Raw genomic sequence first — 20,695 nt, 5'->3', positions numbered from 1 at the left:
ATGCAAGGCTCTGCCCCCAACCCTCACCTCACCATGCAAGGCTCTGCCCCCAACCCTCACCTCACCATTCAAGGCTCTGCCTCGCTCTGAAGAGAAAGTACTCTTCTCACATTGCTTATGTCTCCAAGTCATCCCTACTACTGATCCTGACACTATATGCACAATGCCTGGCACAGATTAAAAGCTCAGTGAGAATTCGCAGGGCCTCAGCCCAGGACATCCTAGGCAAGTACTCTCCACTGAGCAATAACCCCCCACCCTTTGTTTACTTTTTATTTTGAGATAGGGTCTCATTTAGTTACCTGAACTGACCTTTGGACTCGCTCTGTAACCCAGGTGGGCCTTGAATTTGTGATCTTCCTGAGTAGCAAGATCCAACTCAAAAGAAAAAAAAAGAGAGAAAGAAAGAAAGAAAGAAAGAAAGAGAAAGAGAAATTCAAGGACGTGAGTGGGTCCATCATATCTTACAGGTGACAGGTTTCAAAGTCTATTGGCAATGGCTCCCTCCTATTGGCAATGGCTTACTCATCGGCAATGGCTTCTCCTGTTGAGAAAATTAACTGAACACCAGCGAGCTCCTTTGTCCCTTTGTCCCTCTTAGCAGGAAGTAGTAATGTCTAGATAATCATTTCCTGGAGTTGACCCAGCCTGAAAAATAGGTAGGTTGGGCAGTGTAAGAAGCTAGGTAGTAACCCAAGTGCCTCTTTCTTTTTCTTTTTCTTTCTTTCTTTCTTTTTTTTTTTTTTTTGGTTTTGTTTTTTTGTTTTTGTTTTTTTCAAGACAGGGTTTCTCTGTGTAGCCCTGGCTGACCTGGAACTCACTCTGTAGACCAGGCTGGCCTTGAACTCAGAAATCCACCTGCCTCTGCCTCCCAAGTGCTGGGATTAAAGGTGTGAGCCACCACTGCCCGGCAAAATAAATCTTTTTTAAAAAGGTAAGACTATGCTATTCAGATGCAGCTGTGAGCAGCGAGGGCGTGGCTCTCTGAGGTCATCATTGCTATCTACACAGTGGTGCCACCCCATCACACGCGTTTGTAAAACAGCAGCCTACAACCCCAACCCCCAAGAAGTCTAGCTTGTCTTATTACAAGGAAAGGCTGTGATTAGTGATGCAGAGTGAGAATGGAGAACAATCAACTTTGGGGCTTCAGACTTTTAATAAATTGATTAGTAAAACTGAATCAAAATGTAGCATGCCTCATCCAAGAAAGAGAACCGTGGAGCACTGCTACAGCTTCTTCAGTCTCTAAGGATGAAGTTGTGTGAAGGATAAAGCCTGTCAAAATATCAAGGGCTCAAGAGCCGGTAAGGAGGGCAAGGCCATGTACCAATGTTCTGCCTGTGCTTATTAAATAAGGGTAAGCACGTGAACAAAACATCTAAGTCAGGCAGTGGTGCGCGCCTTCAATCCCAGCACTCGGAAGGCAAAGCAAGGGGGATCTCGGAGTTCAAGGCCAGCATGGTCTAGAGAGAATTCCAGTACACCCAGTCTCGAGAAACCAAACAAATAACAAAAAACCAAACAACAACAACAAAACCAATCTGGATGTCATTTGCTTCCAAAAATTCAGTTACTTATAAACATTCAAAATAGTTAGAAATGCCTGACAGACTTACCTTTAATCCCAGCACTTGGGAGGCAGAGGCAGGCGGATTTCTGAGTTCGAGGCCAGCCTGGCCTACAAAGTGAGTTCCAGGACAGCCAGGGCTACACAGAGAAACCCTGTCTTGAAGAAAACAAACAACAACAATAAAAAAAGGATTTCCATCCCAAGGCGCTAGAATAGTGATGCATCATTTGCGTTGGGCTTCAGAGCCCTCTGAGGGGAGAATCTGTCTAATTATTGATACACCCCCAGGGCCAGGCATTAATCTCTATTCAGTCAATATTGGATGACTGGCCAAGGATTAATCAGCCTTGTGTCCAAAGGTGCCCTAACAGAACATCAAGAAACAAGATGAGGAGAGAGTAGAAGGCTATAGATTTGGCTCCACAACAGAGTGCATGCTTGGTGTGTGTAAAGCTCCAGGCGTGGCGGCAGACCTGCTGTCCTAACACCCAGTACATGAGACAGGAGGACAGAGCGTTGGAAGTCAGCCTGAGTTATACAGTGAGACCAGAGGTTTTTCTGTTGTTGTTTAATCCAAAATGACTCCCTTATTTACATGCTCTGCTTTCTGGATAAAACTTCTTGCATTAACTTCCCCCCTTCTACAAAAGGGGATTCGCTTGCTGTCCCATGCCAGCAATTAGCTTCTTGCTGATCGCTTGCCTTTATTCCTGCCTGGGTCCTACTCGAGTTCTCCATTATAAAGACTTCCACTTTATAATGCCTTCTTCAGAGGGGAAACCTTAAATGGATCGCAGCTGACCTGACCACCCTATACTCCCGCACAGCACATGTTCTTTTAATCGACGAATTTTGCTTTAAGTCTCATTTGTACACCTGTACACCTAGGACAGAAGCAATGTTAATAAAATATACATTGTGTCCAAAGATACCTTTGAATTTCCCTGTGTGGAATTCAGAATGTGCACATCCAGGCCAGTTAATACAGCGCACACAGTTGAGGATTATAAGGTATTCACCGAAGGCAAATAAATGTTTAAGGATCAAAATGGAGACAGAAGCTCAAGGTCAGCCAGGCCTATATCATGAGTTCTTGGCTAGCCAGGGTTAGAGATCCTGTCTCAACAAAACCAGTAACAACAAATAGGCTCTTACGTTGCAAGGGCCTGCAAAAGTTAATTAGCTTGTTTCCTCCATGCCAGCCCTGAACTGCACTTTCCTCTTCCCTGATAGATAGTAGCTAAAAACCAACCACAGTTTCTCTCTCTGCACTGCAGGTCTGCCTGCCTCTGCCTCACAAATGCGAGGATTTCTCATGAGCAACCACGCCTGGGTCTGAACCAGCCCTGCTTTCTTTTCTACACAGGTGCCTTTTCCTCGCTTCCAGTTTTCTAGATTTCTGGGAGGTCCCCGACCTAGAGATGGAAAAGAGAGGCGGGTGCATTTAAGGCCAAGGAGACACTCAAGCTTCTTCTTCCTGTAGACTTGCACCTAACACGTATGCAGCAAATTACAAACACGCTCTCAACCACATACACGTGCACGCCCAGACCCACGGAAGCAGACGCGCATGCCCGTGGGCCCGCGCGAACCTACTTAAGTTTTCTCTGTTCTAAATGCCCCGGCTCCAGTCCCACTCGGCCGGGCCTGGCATGCCGACCCCCAGCTCTGGGGAGGCTAGGCAGGTCTGCTCCGGCCTGGGCAAGAGTGTTTCTCCGCAGACGGGAGGGGAGGCCCTGCCCACCCGGGCGGAAGCGGCGCGCGCCGGCCGGGCAGACTTCGCTCTCGTCCTGGGAACATCTGGACAGAGCTGGGAGGGGCGCGCGCCCAGGCTGAGCTGGGATTGGCTGATCGGGAGGAGGGAGGCGGGGCCTGCGCCGGGGGCGGGGCTCACTGGCCCCTTTAAAGCCTTGACATCAAGAGGCGGCTCCGGTACCCCCCTCTTTCTGCCCCCCCCGTCCGCCCGCCCCCGAGATGCGGTCATGGACCCTGTGGACCGAGCCTGCCGAGCTCAGCACCTGATTTCGGTAAGTTAAGGCCTGTTTGGCATTTAACGGGCTGTGAGGTGGGGGGCCGCACGCCCCGGGCGGGGGCCGCGGAGTGTGGGGTGGAAGGCTCTCGTGGCAGCTTCGGCTGGAAGGGGCTGCGAGGCTTCCGGCCCACACCTCGACGCCCGCCAGCCCCTCGCGCCGCACTCTCCCAGGAGGGGTCCTGTTGTGACTTTGTCCACCCCCCCACCCCACCCCCTCCCGCCCCCTGCGCCATCCTCGCGCACACTCGGTGGCCCCGGAAGGGAAACTTTCGGGAGTGGGGGATGTTCCGGTGGCGGGTGTCCCTCCCTCTTTGAAAGCACTGACCTTGCCCCCTCTGCGCATCCCACCCTCCCCGTATCCCACGGTCCCGGTACCGTTTAGCGGGGCTGGGTTGCGGAGGGAGGGGGCTCTCCCCAAGGCGCAGGCGCAGACTGCAGCCCCGGGCACCCCTTCGCACTCCTTCCAGTCCCTGTGGCCCGGGGCTGTAGGGCGTGGGGGAGGCGGGGAAAGGCGGAGTGACCGGGTCTTGGGAACCACCCTGCTGAGGCTCTGAGGGGCTGTGGGAAGAAGGGAACCCGACAACCTGCACGCTGAATAGAGGCTGAGCGAAGGAGATGGATGGGTTGGGCTGGAGTAAGGGACAGGGCAGCCCCGACTGAAAAGGTTTCTGGGTTTGGGCTGGGGTGCTAAAAGAATGCAGAGAATTTATTTGTGCCTGGCATTCCCTGGGTTTAGCAGGCCCAGGAAAGCGGCTGTTGGGACCCCAACTCCCTCTCTTTATATCCTGGGCGGAAGGCACCTCTTGTCTCTCTAGCCTTGGCGCTGTCCCAAGGGCATAGAAGGCCTTCGTCTCCTAAGTCTGGTTTTCAAGAGGGCTCAGATAAACCTACCCAGCCTGCCCAGCAGCTGCTTTTTAAAGGCTGCCTTCCTCAGGAGCCCGAGGTTTTAGGCATCAGGGCTTCCTTAGGTTTAGAGGCAATCTCAATTTCCCTCCCCACGAACTCTCCCCTTCTCCAGTGGGCCCTCCTGCTTTAACACAATTGTCAGCCAGAGGAAGTGGTTGGAGACAGAGGCCGGCAATCAGGACTGGTGTGAGGAACCATGGGGAAGGATTCTCTCACTATTGTGTGCTCAGGCCTCTGAGGGGAAGTGAGCATTGCACAGCTGCTTTGTTGTAGACCCTCTTCTGTCTTACAGGACCCCCCTCCCAATCTGGCCTAGTGTGTGAGCAGAGTTCCTTGTTGAGAAGTATTCCCACATAGGTTGTTTGGTTGTGTTTCCAGTGCCTGTGGTCCACCTAAGGTGTCTTTGGCTCTACAGTATATTCTCCAGCTCTAACCTTTGGGACAGAGTCGGGCTTCAGAAGAGGGATGCACTCTGTCATAACATAAGGCAGAGACTATCTGTGCATGTGCACTAGTTGCTGTCAGGATGACCAGAGTCAGGAGCTCTAGGCCCTGGACTTGCAGCCCGCTGTGACCTTGAGCAAGATAGCTTGCTTCTGTTGAGCACAGTTTCCTTCATCTTCAGAACTCATCAGTAGGACCAGAAAGATCTAAGCCTACCCCCCCCACACACACACACACATACAGGGAGGTGGTGGTGACTCCAGGGGAGAAGGGTCCTCCAGCAAGCAGGCTCCATGAAGAGAGCCAAACTGCTGGGCCCCAGTTTATTAGGATTCGAATTTTGGATTGAGAGAAACAGAACTTTGTTCTGCCTGTGAATAGACCTTCTCTGTTCACCCTGGTGCCTTGGGGTATGAACTCCCGCTGGCTCAGGTTCGGCCCACCCATCAAGGTGAGACATCATGACTGGGCCAGTCTTTGAGTTGGGTCTTTGGGGAGGGTTTGAGAGAGGAGGAGGCAGCCAGGGGCCAGCGGGGTAGGCAGATTCCCAGCAGACAGTTTGCATCTCAGCTGTTGGGACTTGTTTTAGGACCTGAGCCAGGGAGGCCAGCACATTCATCCACCCTCTTGTGGGAAGAGGGCAAGGAGGGCCCCAGTGCTGTTGCCCATCCTACCTGCTGGCTCTGCACACTGCCCCTCTGTACTTCAGAGCAACAGGGGGAAGCTGCCCCTTCCGCCCAGCCCCCTTGCCTCTTGGAGGTAGGGCTTTCTCAGGACTCGGGAGCTCCAGCCCAGACTTGCTTTCCAGCCCAAGAACCAAACAGCTCCATGTTCTCATCTGTTTTCGTCCTTGGGCTCCCAGGTGAAGGCGACTGTAGGAGATGATGGCACTGAAAGAGGCCCGGGGATGTGAGACACATTCTCTTGCATTGCCCTTCACTCTGTCAGCTTTCCTAGTCCTCCCGGGAGCCCTCTAGCCCCAGCCCTGCCAGCCCGTGTGAGTGAAGCATCAACAGAAGGCTTGTAGGTGAAATCCTAGGAAGCGTCCCTCACTGTTGTGAGGCCCTTGACGTGGAGGATGGAAACCCCAAGAAGTCCATTTCCCAGCACGCAGTTATTGGTGGAGTCCCTGTGAGAGAGAGAGCAAAGGGTGCAGCTGTCGCTAGGCAGAAACAGCAAACCCATATTGAGGAATGGCTTTGAGGCTGGCAGCCCGAGGCCCAGTGAAGGAGAAAGGACAGCCTGAGTGAAGGGTGAGGGGCCCCAGGGTGCAGACCCGAGTCACCAGAGCTGTATATATCTCTCAGAGCAGGCTCTCCTCACTCCGGAGTCCCCAGCCCTTCTCCCAAGTACCCTTGCTATATACCACTGTCTGCCTTGACAGTCCCTTCCATGAACCTGGCAGGCTCCTCCAGCCTGTCTGGCCGCTCTCATGGACTGATTGGATTTTCTATACTTGTACTTTTTTTTTTTTATTGAACATGCAAATTTATGTAAATCAACCTGAGATCTGCCACCACATCAAAACAACACAGAGCTTCCACAGGCTGGAAGGAATCCGAGAGAAAAATCTAGTCTAGGGCCCACCTTCAAGTCAAAATGGGGAAACTGGCCAGGTGGTGGTGGCACATGCCTTTATCCCCAGCATCCCGGAGGCAGAGGCAGGCTGATCTCTAGGTGTATGAGGCCAGCCTAGTCTACATAGCCAGGCAGAGCTACATAGTGAGACTCTATCTCAACAGCCTCCCCATCCCCCAACACAAATGAGGAAAGTGGCAACTAGGTAGGATGTGATTCAGGTGGTGGTAAGGGTCCAAGGTGGGAGTCCAGCCTCTGGTCACTGCCTTCGCATGGCTGCTTTCTGCCTTAATTTGTCATTCTCAGAGACCTGGTTGTGTTCAGAGCAGAGCAAGCCGGTTCTTGAGCGAGGTAGCTCTACAGTGGGCTAGGGTTCGCCAAGTGCTCTCTCCGGTCAGCTTTCCCACTGCTGGAGGAACCTCTGAGGCCCTGGACACTGCTGGAACCAGAAGAGAAGGCAGTTTCCCGGGAGATGCAGCTTTATTTGTCCCCAGCATCGACTCAGTGCCAGGCACACAGTAGGGCTGTACCTGCAGGGTCTTGTCATCTGCATTCCTAGTTTGAGTTTTCGCTGCTTCTCTCCCTGGATAAAGATGGGAGAGACCCACTGTGGGCCTGCCTCTGCCTGCCCTCTTGAACATCATGCTGTCTGGGGATGTCTGTGACATCCTCCAGTGGTGACCAGACAGGCCTTGCTGTGGAAAGGATCTCATGATTTGAAAGCAGTTATTGGTGGAATCCCTGTGAGAGCTAGGGCTGCAGCTGTTGCTAGGCAGAAGTGACAATCCCATCTTGAGGAATGGCTCTGAGGCAGGCCAGCCTGAGGCCGTTTGAAGAGAGGACAGCCGAAGGTGGATAGGTGCTGCAATAAACTTGATCCCAAGAAAGGGTCTTCAGTGACTTTTTTCTCCTGTGCTGGGGATTGAACAAATGCCAGGCCCTGAGCTGTGCAGTCCTGGACTCCCCACTTCTTGACATGCTCTTGCTTAGATCCCCACACTCAGCTGCAAGTTGCCCACCCCCTGGCCCCCCATTGCACCCTCTTACACTGTGCTTGTGATGTAGTTTCCTTACCTTGTGGTCTCTGAGTGCACTCAAGGGGTGGCTCAGGCAGCCGTTGGCCCTGTACTCCAGGCGAGTGGAGCGGGGACTCAGAGACAAAGGCCCTAGCACCCTGCCAGGGCTGTCCACCTGGTCCTGCAGCGGCCATGTGGGGTAGTTTGGGACACACATGGGGGGGGCTGTCTTTACCTTCCTCCCAGTCCACATTTGGAGTGAGTGCACCTCCCTTTCACATCTTCTCAAACTGCAGGAGTGGAACTGAAACCTCCAGTTCCCGACTGCCCAACCGCTCTGAGCACCGGGACCTTGCCTGCACCGGAGCAAGATCCTTCTCCCTGGGCCTCAGTTTCCCAGCCAGTCCTCATGAATTAATAACACATCATCATTGGGGTGCGGCATCTGCTCCATAATTACCATTTTCCTCAGCTCTGGGAGTTGCGCAGATGAAAGAAGTCTGAGGAGGCCAGGGTGTTATTAAGGTGAATTATCATCGCTGTCATTGCTGATTTCTAAAAACCCAGTAGGTGCTTACAAGAACCCAGTTAGGCACGGCACCCTGAGCCTCGTGCTGCTGGGCCTTGAGCTCTGGGAGTTTGGCAGTACTCAACTGAGCCTTTTTTATTTAAAAAGGAAAAATTACAGGGCCAGAAATGCAAACCAGTAGTCAAGAGCCTTAAAAGCCCTGGTTCCATCTCAGACGGGCTTCAAACAAAACAAAACAAACAAAACAAAACAAACAAAACAAAACAAAAGGCTCTTTTGGAAGGAGGTCTGATTCCCAAGCTGCTTTTGTGTTGTAGCCTGCAGGGCCTGAGCAGTGGATCCTACTGGTCTGTACTTCTCTGGCATTGCAGCCTTAAATTGCTTCTGACCCCCAGGGGCAAGCTGCGAAGAGCTCTGAACTCTTGGGGTGCTGCCCAGGGCTCTTAGGGGCTCAGTTTCCAAAGGCTGATTCACTTAACACCTGCTAGGTTGATATAGGGGCTGTAATTGGTCCTTGTATGCAGAGGGGTTGTATGTTGGGGTACTCCCTAGAACCTGCCCACAGCAATACCAGACATCTCCAGAAGTCAGTTGTCTACCTCACCCCCACCTGACTCAAAAGTCTCCCCGGGACCCACTTCCCATATCCTAGCTCCCAAGTTGTGTGTAGCGTCGGGGGGGATCTGCTTTTCCCAGTGTTGACTAGACTCTGCTGCCTTTCTAGGGGGCTACACTAGTGGTTCTCAACCTCTGGGTCAAACGACTCATTCCGAAAACACAGATGTTTACATCGCCACTTATAAGGACTGGCGAGATAGCTCAGTGGTTAAGAGTGCTGGCTGCTCTTCCAGAGGTCCTGAGTTCAATTCCCAGCAACCATGTGTTGGCTCACGAGTCATAACAGTAGCAACGTTACAGTTACGAAGTAGCAATGAAAATAATTTTATGGTTAGGGGACACCAGAGAATGAGGAACTGTATTAAAGGGTCACAGCCTTCGGAAGGTTGGAACCACTGTTCACATTAACACATCACTTATTAGCTCTGACCAGTTTCTGAGAAGTGAGGTGCTGCTGTGTCCATACAGCAGCTGTGTCCCAGCCTGGGGATAAAAAAGCCTCCCCTTGGCCAGGCAGTGGTGGCGCACACCTTTAATCCCAGCACTTGGGAGCCAGAGGCAGGCGGATTTCTGAGTTCGAGGCCAGCCTGGTCTACAGAGTGAGTTCCAGGACAGCCAGGGCTACACAGAGAAACCCTGTCTCGAAAACCAAAAAAAAAAAAAAGAAAGGAAGCAAGGCGTTGGTGCCCATGGTCAAAGTGCCCCCCTTATCACCTCACCCGCTCCCGGGGTGTTTTCTTTACTTATTCTCACAGGACTATTGATGGACACAGCTGGGAGAAACTTTAGAACAAACGTAGTTAGCCCATCATGATGCTGCAGGCCCGTGATTCCAGCAAGACTGTCTCAGATCCATACTTGAAGGTCAAGTAGTCTGGTTTTTAGATTGTGTTTGTTTCGGGCTGGGTTTTGGTTTTTTGTTTGTTTGTTTGTTTTGTTTTGTTTTTAATTAAACAAGGGCTTACTCTATAGCTCAGACTGGCCTTCCAGAACTTACTGTGTAACCCAGAATAGCTTCAAATTTGTAGTAATTCTTCGCTGTTTAAATTATTTTTGGAGTGCTGGTGACTGGACCTGGGGCCTTAAAGACACATCCCAGACAAGGTGTGACTTTGAGCCACATTCAGAGATGCCTTGAGACAGGGTCCCTCCATGTAGCCCTGGCTGCCCCGTAACTCTATCGGTTGTGCTGTCCTTAAACTCAAGAGATCTGTCTGCCTCTGCTTCCCAAAGGCTAGGATTAAGAGCGTGCACCACCACTGCCTGGCCTCAGCTTTCCATGTTAGCTGATAGCCCTGTGTCACCATGCTTGCCTCTGGGGCTCCTTCATGCAAATTCTCTTTCCCCCTCTTTCTAAAAGACAGTGTCACTTACACTGTCCATCCGTTATCTTACCTGTTGGCAGCCCAAGTGTTGGAGGGATTTCCCAAGCTGTAGGCCTCAGACTGCTTTAGCAAAACCCCATGAACTTCAGATGTTGCCAGCAACACACAGTAACTAACTTCTGACAGCTTTAGCAGAGGAGTCCAAGATCGAGCCTGACCTGTGAAGGATGGACAGAGTTCAGGTTCAAAGACAAATCCCACTCATTGTGTTCTGTGCTAGAAAGTGTCAAAGGGTTCTCTAGGGGTTACACGGACGGACGACAGAGGAAGGGTCTGAGGAGCAGGCTGTAATTAAAGCCTCTATGCTTTGTTTTCGTTCTTGCTCAAAACAGATCTCACAATGTATTCCAGGCTGATCTTGAACCTCTCTCTCCCTCTGCCCCCTGAGCATTGAAATGAACATGAGCCACCATAACCAGCTTATGGCCTCTTTTATTTTCTTAAAATTTATTTATTTTATTTATATGTGTACACTTTAGCTATCTTCAGACACAACAGAAGAGGACATTGAATCTCATTGCAGATGGTTGTGAGCCTCCATGTGGTTGCTGGGATTTGAACTCAGGACCTCTGGTAGAGTAGTCAGTGCTCTTAACTGCTGAGCCATCTCCCCAGGCCCAGGACTTTGTGGCCTCTTTTATAAGGGCACTTATTTCATCTCAAAGGACACCACCCCTAACCACATCACTGTCAGTGACCCCAACCCCTTTACTGTCATCTTGAAAGCAAGCATTTCACAGGGAGTGGTTCACAGATATTCCAGACTCAGTGTCCGTCTCAGGTTCCCGTACTCAGTGCAAAGCCCTGTCAGAATTCATTCTCCAAATGCTGATCTTCACTCAGATGCCAGAATTCATGCCCAACCCAGCTGCTGAGGAGTTTTTAAGCTTTACAAGGCCACTCGTGAAGCCAGCAGATATTTTGGAACTTCCTATCCAGAAAGTCTGCATTTATCAAGCAACTGAACAGTTGTAAATGGCAAGCGCAGCCGAGATAAGGGCCGAGGCAGCCTTGACGTGATTGTCACGCCCTGTACTGAATTATGATACTGTACCCATAAATCATTACAAGTCCATGTCAGCTTTAAAGAAAACGCAGGTTCTTGAGGAGTGAGTACTCACAGGGCCTGCCCCAGCTTGGTGTGTATTCACGAGAGCGAGCAGAGTGAGCGGAGGCGCGTGCCGAGCTGTGTGGCTGGGCACTGCTGGAATAGGGCGCCGGGCCAAGGCTGAAGATATGCACCACGTGAGCTACAGTGCTGGCTTCCACAGCCTGGCTTAGTGGTTCTGTTCTCTCTGCTTCCCAAGTGTGGGAGACATCCTAGGTTCTTTTGTGTCCGAGGCAGAGACTGCCCCTTCTCTGACAGATGGTGCTAAGGTGCCTCCCTCCCGCCTTCCCACCCCTCTGTACCTTCACAGTTCCCCAACCCTGGGCCCTGGGTTCTGCCAAAGCTGAAACCTGCTTCCCCTCCCTGCTTCTGGAAGGAAGTTTGGGGGTGTTTGCTTCTCATTTCCTGTGTAGACAGCACCTCACTTCCTGTGCCCCCTCCCCAGAAGAAGGCTGACACTCTTAGCTCTGCCCTCCCTTCCTCTCCTCCCCCACTGCTTTCCTGGAAAGCCTTCAGGCCTTGAGAACAGCAATATCAAAGGAGATTGCTAGTTCCCAAAGGCACCAGGAGTGCTGCACAAACCACACCACCACTCTGCAGCTGGGAGGCTCTAACCAATCCTAGACCTTTCCGCCATACCGTCCTCCTGTGCTCTGCTGGCGAAGATGTCAAAGTGGGCTTATTCCCATTTTACAGAGGATAAAATGGAGGCCCAGAGGAGTTCACAGACTTTCTCAGTCTCTTCTCAGGTCAGGCTCTAGCCAGAATCAGAATAGAAATCACACTTCCATTTGCAGGCTGGAGGGAAAGCCTAAGAGGGAAAGCCAGGTCTGAGTACAGAGGTGAAGTCGATTGGCTGCTCCCTCCAGGTCTGAGCTGGCCACCTAGGAAGGACATCCGGGCTTACTGTGCTGGAGCTGCCCCAGTACAGAGGCTAACCAGAGCCTGCTCCTGCTAGAAGAAATTTAGGTACAAAGATTGGAGGAGCAGGTCCTGGGGTCAAGTATGGGGAGCAGGAAGGGTGTCTGGCAGCTTCCCTGAGACTGTGGGTGAGCCTGGAGCAGCCATCCTGGCTTCTGTCGTCTATCTAAGCAGTAACCCTTGTTCCCCCAGTCAGCTCTGCCACGCATCACCTCCAAGGCCTCTGACTTTCCTGAAAGCACCAGCATGTCTCTGATTACACCAGTATCTCCCTAACCCCCTTCTTATGTGTTTGGTGTATGTGTATGTGTGTGTGCACACGCACGCTCATACAGTCTGCCTTCATTCCTTGAGACATGTTTTCTCACTAAACCTGAAGCTTACTGGTTTGGGCTAGTCTGACTGGCCAGTGAGCCCCTGGGATCCACCTATCCCTGCTTTCCCAATGCTGGGGTCACAAGCAGAAGTGGTCATGCCTGGGTTTATGTGTCTGGGGGATTACGAACACAGATAGTGTCCACCCTGGATCAGAACATGAAAAATACTCACCTTTGGGTGCCCTTGGGTCTAGCTGTGCTGAATCATTCTGTTTGCACATGCACCCAAAGTTTCCTGCCTCCTTCCTTTTGTATGTACACTTCTGTATGTGCACTTCTGTATGTGCATTTCTGTATGTGCACTTCTGTATGTACACTTCTGTATGTGCTCTTCTGTGTGTACATTTCTGTATGTGCTCTTCTGTATGTGTTCTTCTGTATGTGCATTTCTGTATGTGCTCTTCTGTATGTGCATTTCTGTATATGCTCTTCTGTATGTGCATTTCTGTATGTGCTCTTCTGTATGTGCACTTCTTCTGTCCCTGGGAACTAATCAGGTATAAGTCACAATGCTGTTTGCTTGCTTGCTTGTTTGTTTGTTTGTTTTGAATTTGTTTGGTTTGGTTTTTGGTTTTTCTTTTGAGACAAGAGTTTCTGTATGTATGTATGTATGTATGTAGCCCTGGCTGTCCTGGAACTTGCTCTGTAGACCAAGCAAGCTTTAAACTCAGAGATCCACCAGTCTTTGCCTCCCAAGTGCTAGGATTAAAGGCATACACCGCCATCTCCTGGTTTACAATGTGTTTATTATTGTTTGGGTTTTGTTGTTGTTGTAATAGGGACTAAATCTAGGGCCTTACCAATTTACCCAGGGTAGCCATAAACTCTGTCTACAGATCAGAACAGCCTTGAACTTCAAATCCTCCTGCCTCAACCTCCTGAATAGTTGAAATTACAGGACTATGCCAGCAGGCCCAGCCTAAATTATGGTTTGGTATGTTTTCAGATTTGCTAAGTCAAGCTGACTAGCATATGCATTGCCTCCTGGGTAACTGAAATCTTGTGTACCTCCACCAGTGTGGTTCCACCAGAAAACCCTAGCCCCAGTAACTGCCGTTTTGTTCTGAATTCTATGTGGTCCACCTTTTCCAATGTCATTCATGAAAGAGAGCATATAGTGATTATCTTTGCACACCTGACTCATTTTGTGTAACGTAACGTCCTCCAGATTATTTGCGTTGTGGCACTTGACAAGATTTCCTTCGTTCCTAGGACCGGATGCTATTCTGGTGTGTTTGTTTGTCGCGTTGGGTTTATTATTCACCTGTTTACTCATCCTGACTCCTCCCGGCTGCTGTGTATGCTGTGACTCCTCCTGGCTGCTGTGTATGCTGTGACTCCTCCTGGCTGCTGTGTGTGTATGCTGTGCAGTTAACACGAGCACAGGTAGTCCTTGGCCTACGGATTTCATGTCCTTTGGCTGCATGCTCAGAATGGGATTGATGGCCATGGGTTATTTCTACTTTAATATTTTGAAGAGCTCTGAACTGCTTCCGGTAAGCATGACACTGTCTACGTCCCTGCCAGCCGTACCCCCTGTTCCGTGTGTTCCAGCACTTGCCGGCATCACCCTTTTCCTAAAGCTGTTGCAGTAGTGTGCACCTCTGCGGTGCTGTCTTACTGTGGGTTGGATTTCTATTTCCCTGATGGCTAGTGAGTAATATTTATACATTTACTGGACATTTGCACATCTTTTGAGAAAAGTCATTTCAGGCTCTGTCTTTTTTTTTTTTTTTCAAGACAGGGTTTCTCTGTATAGCCCTGGCTGTCCTGGAACTCACTCTGTAGACCAGGCTGGCCTCGAACTCAGAAATCCGCCTGCCTCTGCCTCCCAAGTGCTGGGATGGGGTGCACCACCACCTCTGGCCCCTTAACATTTTTAAGGTTTAAACTTTTTTCATAAGTTTATGAGGGTGAGCAGTTGAGACAGGGCCTCACTGGGTACCCCTGGCTGGCCTGGAGTACGCATGGATTCACTTGCCTTTTTTTTTTTTTTTTTTTTTTTAACTTTTAAAAGTAATTTAGTTATTTTATGTGCATTGGTGTTTTGCCTGCATGTATGTCTGTGTGTGGGTGTCAGATCCTGGCGTTACAGACAGCTGTGAGCTACCATGTGGGTTCTGGTAGGATGTGAATTCATTCTGTCATCTCTTCCTCTAAAAATTGCTCTGCTTAAAGAAGAATATATAACCGGTAACTTGCTACTCCATCCTTTACGTACACACCGGGGGTGGGGAAGGGAGGGGGGCCAGAAGAAAGCCCTCAAGGCTGCTAGCTGTTCTCCCACGGAACGGAGTGAATATTTGCAGTTTCTATGAACTAAGAGGCTTATCTTCAGAACATGTAAAGAATACTGATGTCTGTCTGTCTAGAAAACCCAATTTGAAAATGGTCAGAGAATCAAATAAACATTTCTCCAAGTAAAAATTTAAAAATGGGGTGCTGGAGAGGTGGCTGTTCAGAGCACTGGCTGATCTTCCAGAGGACCTGGGTTCAGTTCCCGGCACCCACGTGGTGGCTCACAACCATCTGTACCTGTAGTCCCAGAGGATTTGACTGTCCCTTCTGACCTCCCTGGGCCTCGCACACATACAAGATATAGACTAAATATGCCAGAAAGAGCACCCATGTACATAAAATAAAAAGAAATTAAATCCCTGGGCGGCGGGGAAGCTCTAAATAATGGCCAACATTGTAAATCATCTGGAAATTATAAACCCAAACCACCTGAACTGGTAATAGTAGCATGCATATTTTAATTTTAGCACTCAGAAGACAGAAGGATCTCTGTAAACTCAAGGCTAGAGTCTTATGTAGACATAGCAAGTTGCAGGCTAGCCAGAGCTATATGGTTAGACTTTCAAAACCGGACCACGGTGAGTACCGCTTCACACAGGTAAGAGCATCTAGGATCAGGAAAGCAGGCGGCGAGGGTGTAGGGAAGCCATGGCGAAACGGTCAGCTTTGGAGGGCGGTCTTGAACAACTAGAAGTAGGTCACATGATCCACTAATTCTACTCACAGATCCCTAAGAGAATTGAAGACATGCAGCTATCCACAAACGTGCCCATAGATTGTATTATTATAATAGCCCAAAGTGCAGACAGCCCGAGTGTACACCTTCAGGGAGTGGATAAACCGAACGAGGGCTGTGCACAGGGCTTAGCAGTGAAGAATGAGAAGCAATAAAGCATGGTGAGCTCTGAACAGACTGTAACGGGGTGAAAGGAGCCAGTCACAGGAGGCCACTTACTGTGCGATTCCATTCAAACAAAATGTCCAGAATAAAGAAACATACGAAGACAGAAGCTACACAGTGGTTCCCCTGGACTACACGAGTAGAAGCTGCTAAGGAAAAGGGAAGCATAAATAAACTGTCTAAGACTGATTCGATTGGCCACCTGTCTGAATATAGTAAAATCCACTGAATTGTCTGTGTTCCTCTGTAACTTGTAGATGTGCTTTGAGGCCGAGGACTCAAGTATCCCAGGCCAGCCTTCATCGTGAGATGTGCCTGAGCATGCTCAGATGGTGTGGCCCCATACCCAGCGGCACACTTTAATCTGGTGGATTGTATGGGTGGGGATTCTGCTCAAAGCTTGGTAAAGTAAGTGTAGGTAGAAGGGATTCCTGGAGAAGGCAATAAAAACTTGGAAGTGTGGCTTAGACTTACTGCTGTGGCAGTGACCTGGCACTTAAGACAGAAGTAAGGAAGGGGAGGTGTGGCTTGGACTTACTGCTGTGGCAGTGACCTGGCACTTAGGAGTAAGGAAGAGGAGGTGTGGCTTGGACTTACTGCTGTGGCAGTGGCCTGGCACTTAAGATAGGAGTAAGGAAGGGTGACACCACAGCCTTTCATCCATTTAGGTTTTGTTCTTTAGGATTTTTTGGTTGTTTTTGTTTTGTTTTATGAATTCTTTGTGAATTTCACCTCATACCTCAATCCCACTCATCTCCCCATCTCTTCATATCCATCCTCCACCCTTGCAGCCTCCCCCAACCAAAGAAAACAAAAATAAAAACAACAAAAAAGGAAACAACTGTCAATGGGAGTTACAGTGTGTCACAGTGTGTCACAGTGTGTCACACTGTATACCCTTATCCCAAACAGCTTTACTTGCAAATGTTCATTGCAGTGAGTCATTGGTCTGGTTTGAGGCCTCTGGCTTCTGCTACACCATCCATACCTCACCGGGGCTCCCCCCAGTGATCCTGATGTTACCCTGTGACATGGAGGTCCTGCAGCTTTGAATCTGCAGGACCAGCCCCTTCACACACTCCTGCAGTTCATAGGTGGGGAGCATGTTGGGGTGGTCATCTCAGAACCCTGGATCTGGGCCTAGGTGGAAGTGAGTTGGCCTGCCCACCAGCTGTCCTGCACCTGAGCCTCCAGGCCAGCTCTCATGCCTGAGGGAGGCTCCTTTCGGGAATTTTTTTTTTTTTTGTATTGTTTTTGTTTATTTGTTTTCTTCCTTCTTGAGAAACTTGGCCATGTGTGACAAAACTTTTTCGGGGATGGGGGGCACAACACACATCTACTCACTCTAGATAGGGGACCCAGGACAGACCTAAGTCCTGTGGATACCACCAAAGTCCAACTTGGTGAACCGTTCCATTTTATTGGAGTTACTTACAGGAGCAGAAATGACTGAGAGATGGCTGCATGCCAGCGTGAGTGACAGCTGACACGGCTGGGAACCTGGAACTCACTGCTCAGCAGGCTGCAGTGTCCTTTCCAGGTGCTCCAGAGTTTAACCGTCGCCAAGCAGCTCGCCTGGCCTCTGGAGTCCTCTCTGTGGCTTTTCTCCTCTCAGAGTCTTCATTACTGCTCAGTTTTCTTGGCCTGAGAGGGACCCTCAGCTTTTATTTCACACTCTGCCGGCAAGGAGCCTCATGAATCTGGTCAGTTTCAGGGACTTCCTGAAGCTATTTTGAGTTGCTCATCTTTCTGTTTAAGGAGTTTCCCTGTAGGATGGAATGTTTCAGCCTCACAGGAAATGGCCACAACCCTTAGCTTTGAAGGGAGGTATTGAAAAACTGAGAATGGTGTTGGAGCACTGGCTGATCTTCCAGAGGACCTGGGTTCAATTCCTAGAGTCCACATGACTACTCACACCCATATGTAGCCCCATTTCAGAGAATCTGATGTCCTCCTCTGACCGTGTGGACGCCAGGCATGTACCTGGCACACACACATACATGCAGCCAAAACACTCATTTACATAAAATAAAAATAATCTTAAAGTTGCATGAGAAGTTTTTGAGTTGATGCTTAGCATGTTCGAGGCTCTGAGAATAATTGCTAGCATGTAAAAAAGTGAATGAGAAAATGCCTTCAGAAGGTAGATGCCAAAACCAGACAGGGATGTGTCAGTCAAGATGAACTGGCCCTGGCAGGGAAGAGACAGCTAGCTCTCTGCTCTGATGGGTGATGAGTGGGGAGGGGTGATTTGTGCTGTGTTTTGTGTTGAGACAGGGTCTTACCATGTAGCCCTGGCTGGCCTGGAACTCAGTGTACAGACTAGGCTGGCCCTGAGCTCATAGAGGTCCACCTGCCTCTGCCTCTGCCTCTGTGCTGAGCGCTGACATTAAAGATGTGTGCCACCAAGCCTGGTGAAGCTACGATTCTTGTAGGGCTACAAAAATGTCGTGCAGGAGATCAGAAGGAATCCCAGCTGCTGGCAATCGGGGTGGGTAGCTGACAGAAGTTTGAGGAGAGCAGAGAAGGAATCATGATTTTAAGATTGGAGTAGTAGTTTCAGCTGAAGGCCTTGATGGAGAGCTGGCAGGACCCATGGCACAGGTGACCCCTGTGTTGGCACAGAGAAAGTGAGGAAAGTGGGTAAACAAAAGCTGGGGACAGGAGTGAGTGTCTGTCCTTTGCCTGTCCTTCTCCCATTCCCCGCAGAAAGGATATCCCAGAGGACCACAGGGGCTCCAGCTACAGTGACTCTTCGAAACTGGATTCAGTCTGGGCTTGGCTTGTGCTTCCCTCGAATCCCACAGCTAGGGAAGTGGGAAAGTAGGATCCGGAGTTCAGACCAGCCTCAGCTACTGGAGACCATAGATAAATAGATGGATGGATGGATGGATGGATGGGTGGATGGATGGATGGATGGATGGATGGGTGGGTGGGTGGGTGGGTGGATGGATGGATGGATGGATGGATATAGATAGATGATAATTAGATACATAGATGAATGAGAAAGATAGGTAGAAAGCTATAGACAGATGATAGATAGATAGATAGATAGATAGATAGATAGATAGATAGATAGATGATAAATAGATACATGGATGAGAAAGGTAGAAAGCTATAGACAGATGGTAGATAGATAGATAGATAGATAGATAGATAGATAGATAGATAGATAGATAATAGGTGATAGAGGAGAGCTGGGTTGATAGACAGACAGTGTAACTTCTCAGTTGGATTAGCCATCTTTCCCACCTGTAGATAGCGTAACAGTGTTAACTGAACTTTCCCTCTCGGTCCAGGACGGCTGTTCTGGATGGTGATCCTCGGGCTGTGCCGCAGCCTGGTTGGTAGAATGTTCAGCCCTTGGTTTGACCTCCAGCACTGCAAAAACAAAACTAAAAACCAACCAAACATGATTCTCAAGCCTTCTGGTTTTTGAACTCTATGCTTTCTTTTTAAGGCAAGCTTTATTTAGTCTGTAGTTCGATAGGCTTCAAACCATTGTTTTAGGGCCTGTGGCAAGATAGAAGTGTGGTAGCCAGGAAGCCACAGGGCGGAGCCTCTCTACTCTCTTGCTACCCTTCCTACATGTGTTAGAAATGAGAGTTTTAAATGTTTATTTCGTCCACTTAAAGGCCAATGAGACAGCTTATCCTAGTAAAGGCATTTGACACTGAGCCTGACAACATCTGGAGTTTGATCTCCAGAGACCTTGTGGTGAAGAAGAGAGATGACCCCCAAAAGTTGTCCTCTGACTTCCACACATGGACCTTCGTGTGCGTGCACAGACAACAGACAGACAGTCCAACAGGTGTGAAAATGGGTACATTGAGACAGTTTACTAGGTAAACACACTTGCCACCAAGCCTGAAGGCCTGAGTTTGACGCCTAGGACCAGAAAGGAGAGAAACAACTTTTGGTAGTCAGTTCTGACCTTCATACATGCACCAAAATGAGAACACATGTACACACAGACATACACGTGCACATACATACATGCATACACGTGCACATACACACATGCATACACGTGCACATACACACATGCATACACGTGCACATACATACATGCATACACACACACACTTGCACACTTCATCATCATCTCACCTAGCTGTGCCCTCAAGAGGCAGGCAGCTCTCTGAGTTCAAGGCCAGCCTGGTCTATATAGCAAGTTCCAAGCCAGCCAAGGCTATATATTGGAGGCCAAGTCTCAAAACAAACAAATGAAAAATAATAAAGTGAGATAGAAATGTTAGAAATTATAACCATGATAACAAAAAAATGGAAAATGTCTGTGTTCTTACTATTTGCAAATCTGGTGTCTGACGTTGTAGAGAGCGGCAAGGCCCTCATATCTGCTTCTGTGTCGTGGGCATCTGCTGTGGTCACAGGCAACACAGTCTTTGGGAAGTGCCCCTGGAGAAGGCGGCATAATGAGGGTAGATAGTGTCATTACTGGGGTCCCCAGACCACTCTGTGAGAGTTACTATTCTGGAACAATCTCCACATAGTGGAAGGAGCCTCTTCCCGAGAGACTGACTTGCCTGAAGTCACAGCAACTCAACTGTGGAGTGGGCTAGGCCTTATCTTCTGGTCCTGATTTTTTTCCCATCTCCTTAGCTGGGCCAGCTTAGCTCTTGGCTGGCCTTTTGGGAGGGGGGCCTCGGCTACTTGGCTGCTGAGCCCCTGGTGTGCAGTCCTACAAATAAACCCATTGTGTGGAAACCCTTCCCTCTCCCACCTCCAGCAGCTGCTCTTTTTGTTGTTGGGTCATGCCTTGGACAGGGAACAGGAGATCTCGGAGAGCCGAGATGACGAATGTTGAAATCCAGAAGCCTTCGAGGGGCTAACAACACCCCACACTGCCTAGTAGGATAAGCCTGGTCCTGCTCTTCTTGGGTTTGGAAGAACCTGAGTGTCTGTGGTAGGTTCTTAGAGTATCCTTGAGTGGAGGTGGAAGGAGGAGCCAGTAGGCATGACTGCAGAAGGACCATTGTGTCTCTGGC

General features: G+C 49.6%; 1 protein-coding gene across 8 annotated transcripts in view; it reads left to right on the top strand.

Moving 5' to 3' along the window:
• Nucleotides 1-3,482: 3,482 nt before the first annotated feature.
• Nucleotides 3,483-20,695, top strand: part of Nckap5l (NCK associated protein 5 like) — a 35,276-nt gene continuing 18,063 nt past the window's right edge. For 2 of the 8 annotated variants that reach the window (XM_031355377.1, XM_031355387.1), the window contains exons 1-2: nt 3,483-3,600; nt 13,700-13,873. The gene's annotated coding sequence lies outside the window, so the exon portion shown is untranslated. Of the gene's footprint in view, nt 3,601-13,148; nt 13,874-13,962; nt 13,984-20,695 lie in introns of those variants that run through there. The other 6 variants (XM_031355430.1, XM_031355367.1, XM_031355404.1 and 3 more) reach the window with 4 other exon arrangements.

The sequence above is a fragment of the Mastomys coucha genome, unplaced genomic scaffold (assembly GCF_008632895.1).
Source record: "Mastomys coucha isolate ucsf_1 unplaced genomic scaffold, UCSF_Mcou_1 pScaffold11, whole genome shotgun sequence".
In the NCBI taxonomy this organism is placed as follows: Eukaryota; Metazoa; Chordata; class Mammalia; order Rodentia; family Muridae; genus Mastomys; species Mastomys coucha.
The sequence above is the reverse complement of the archived record's forward strand: the minus strand, read 5'-3'. Positions and strand labels throughout refer to the sequence as shown.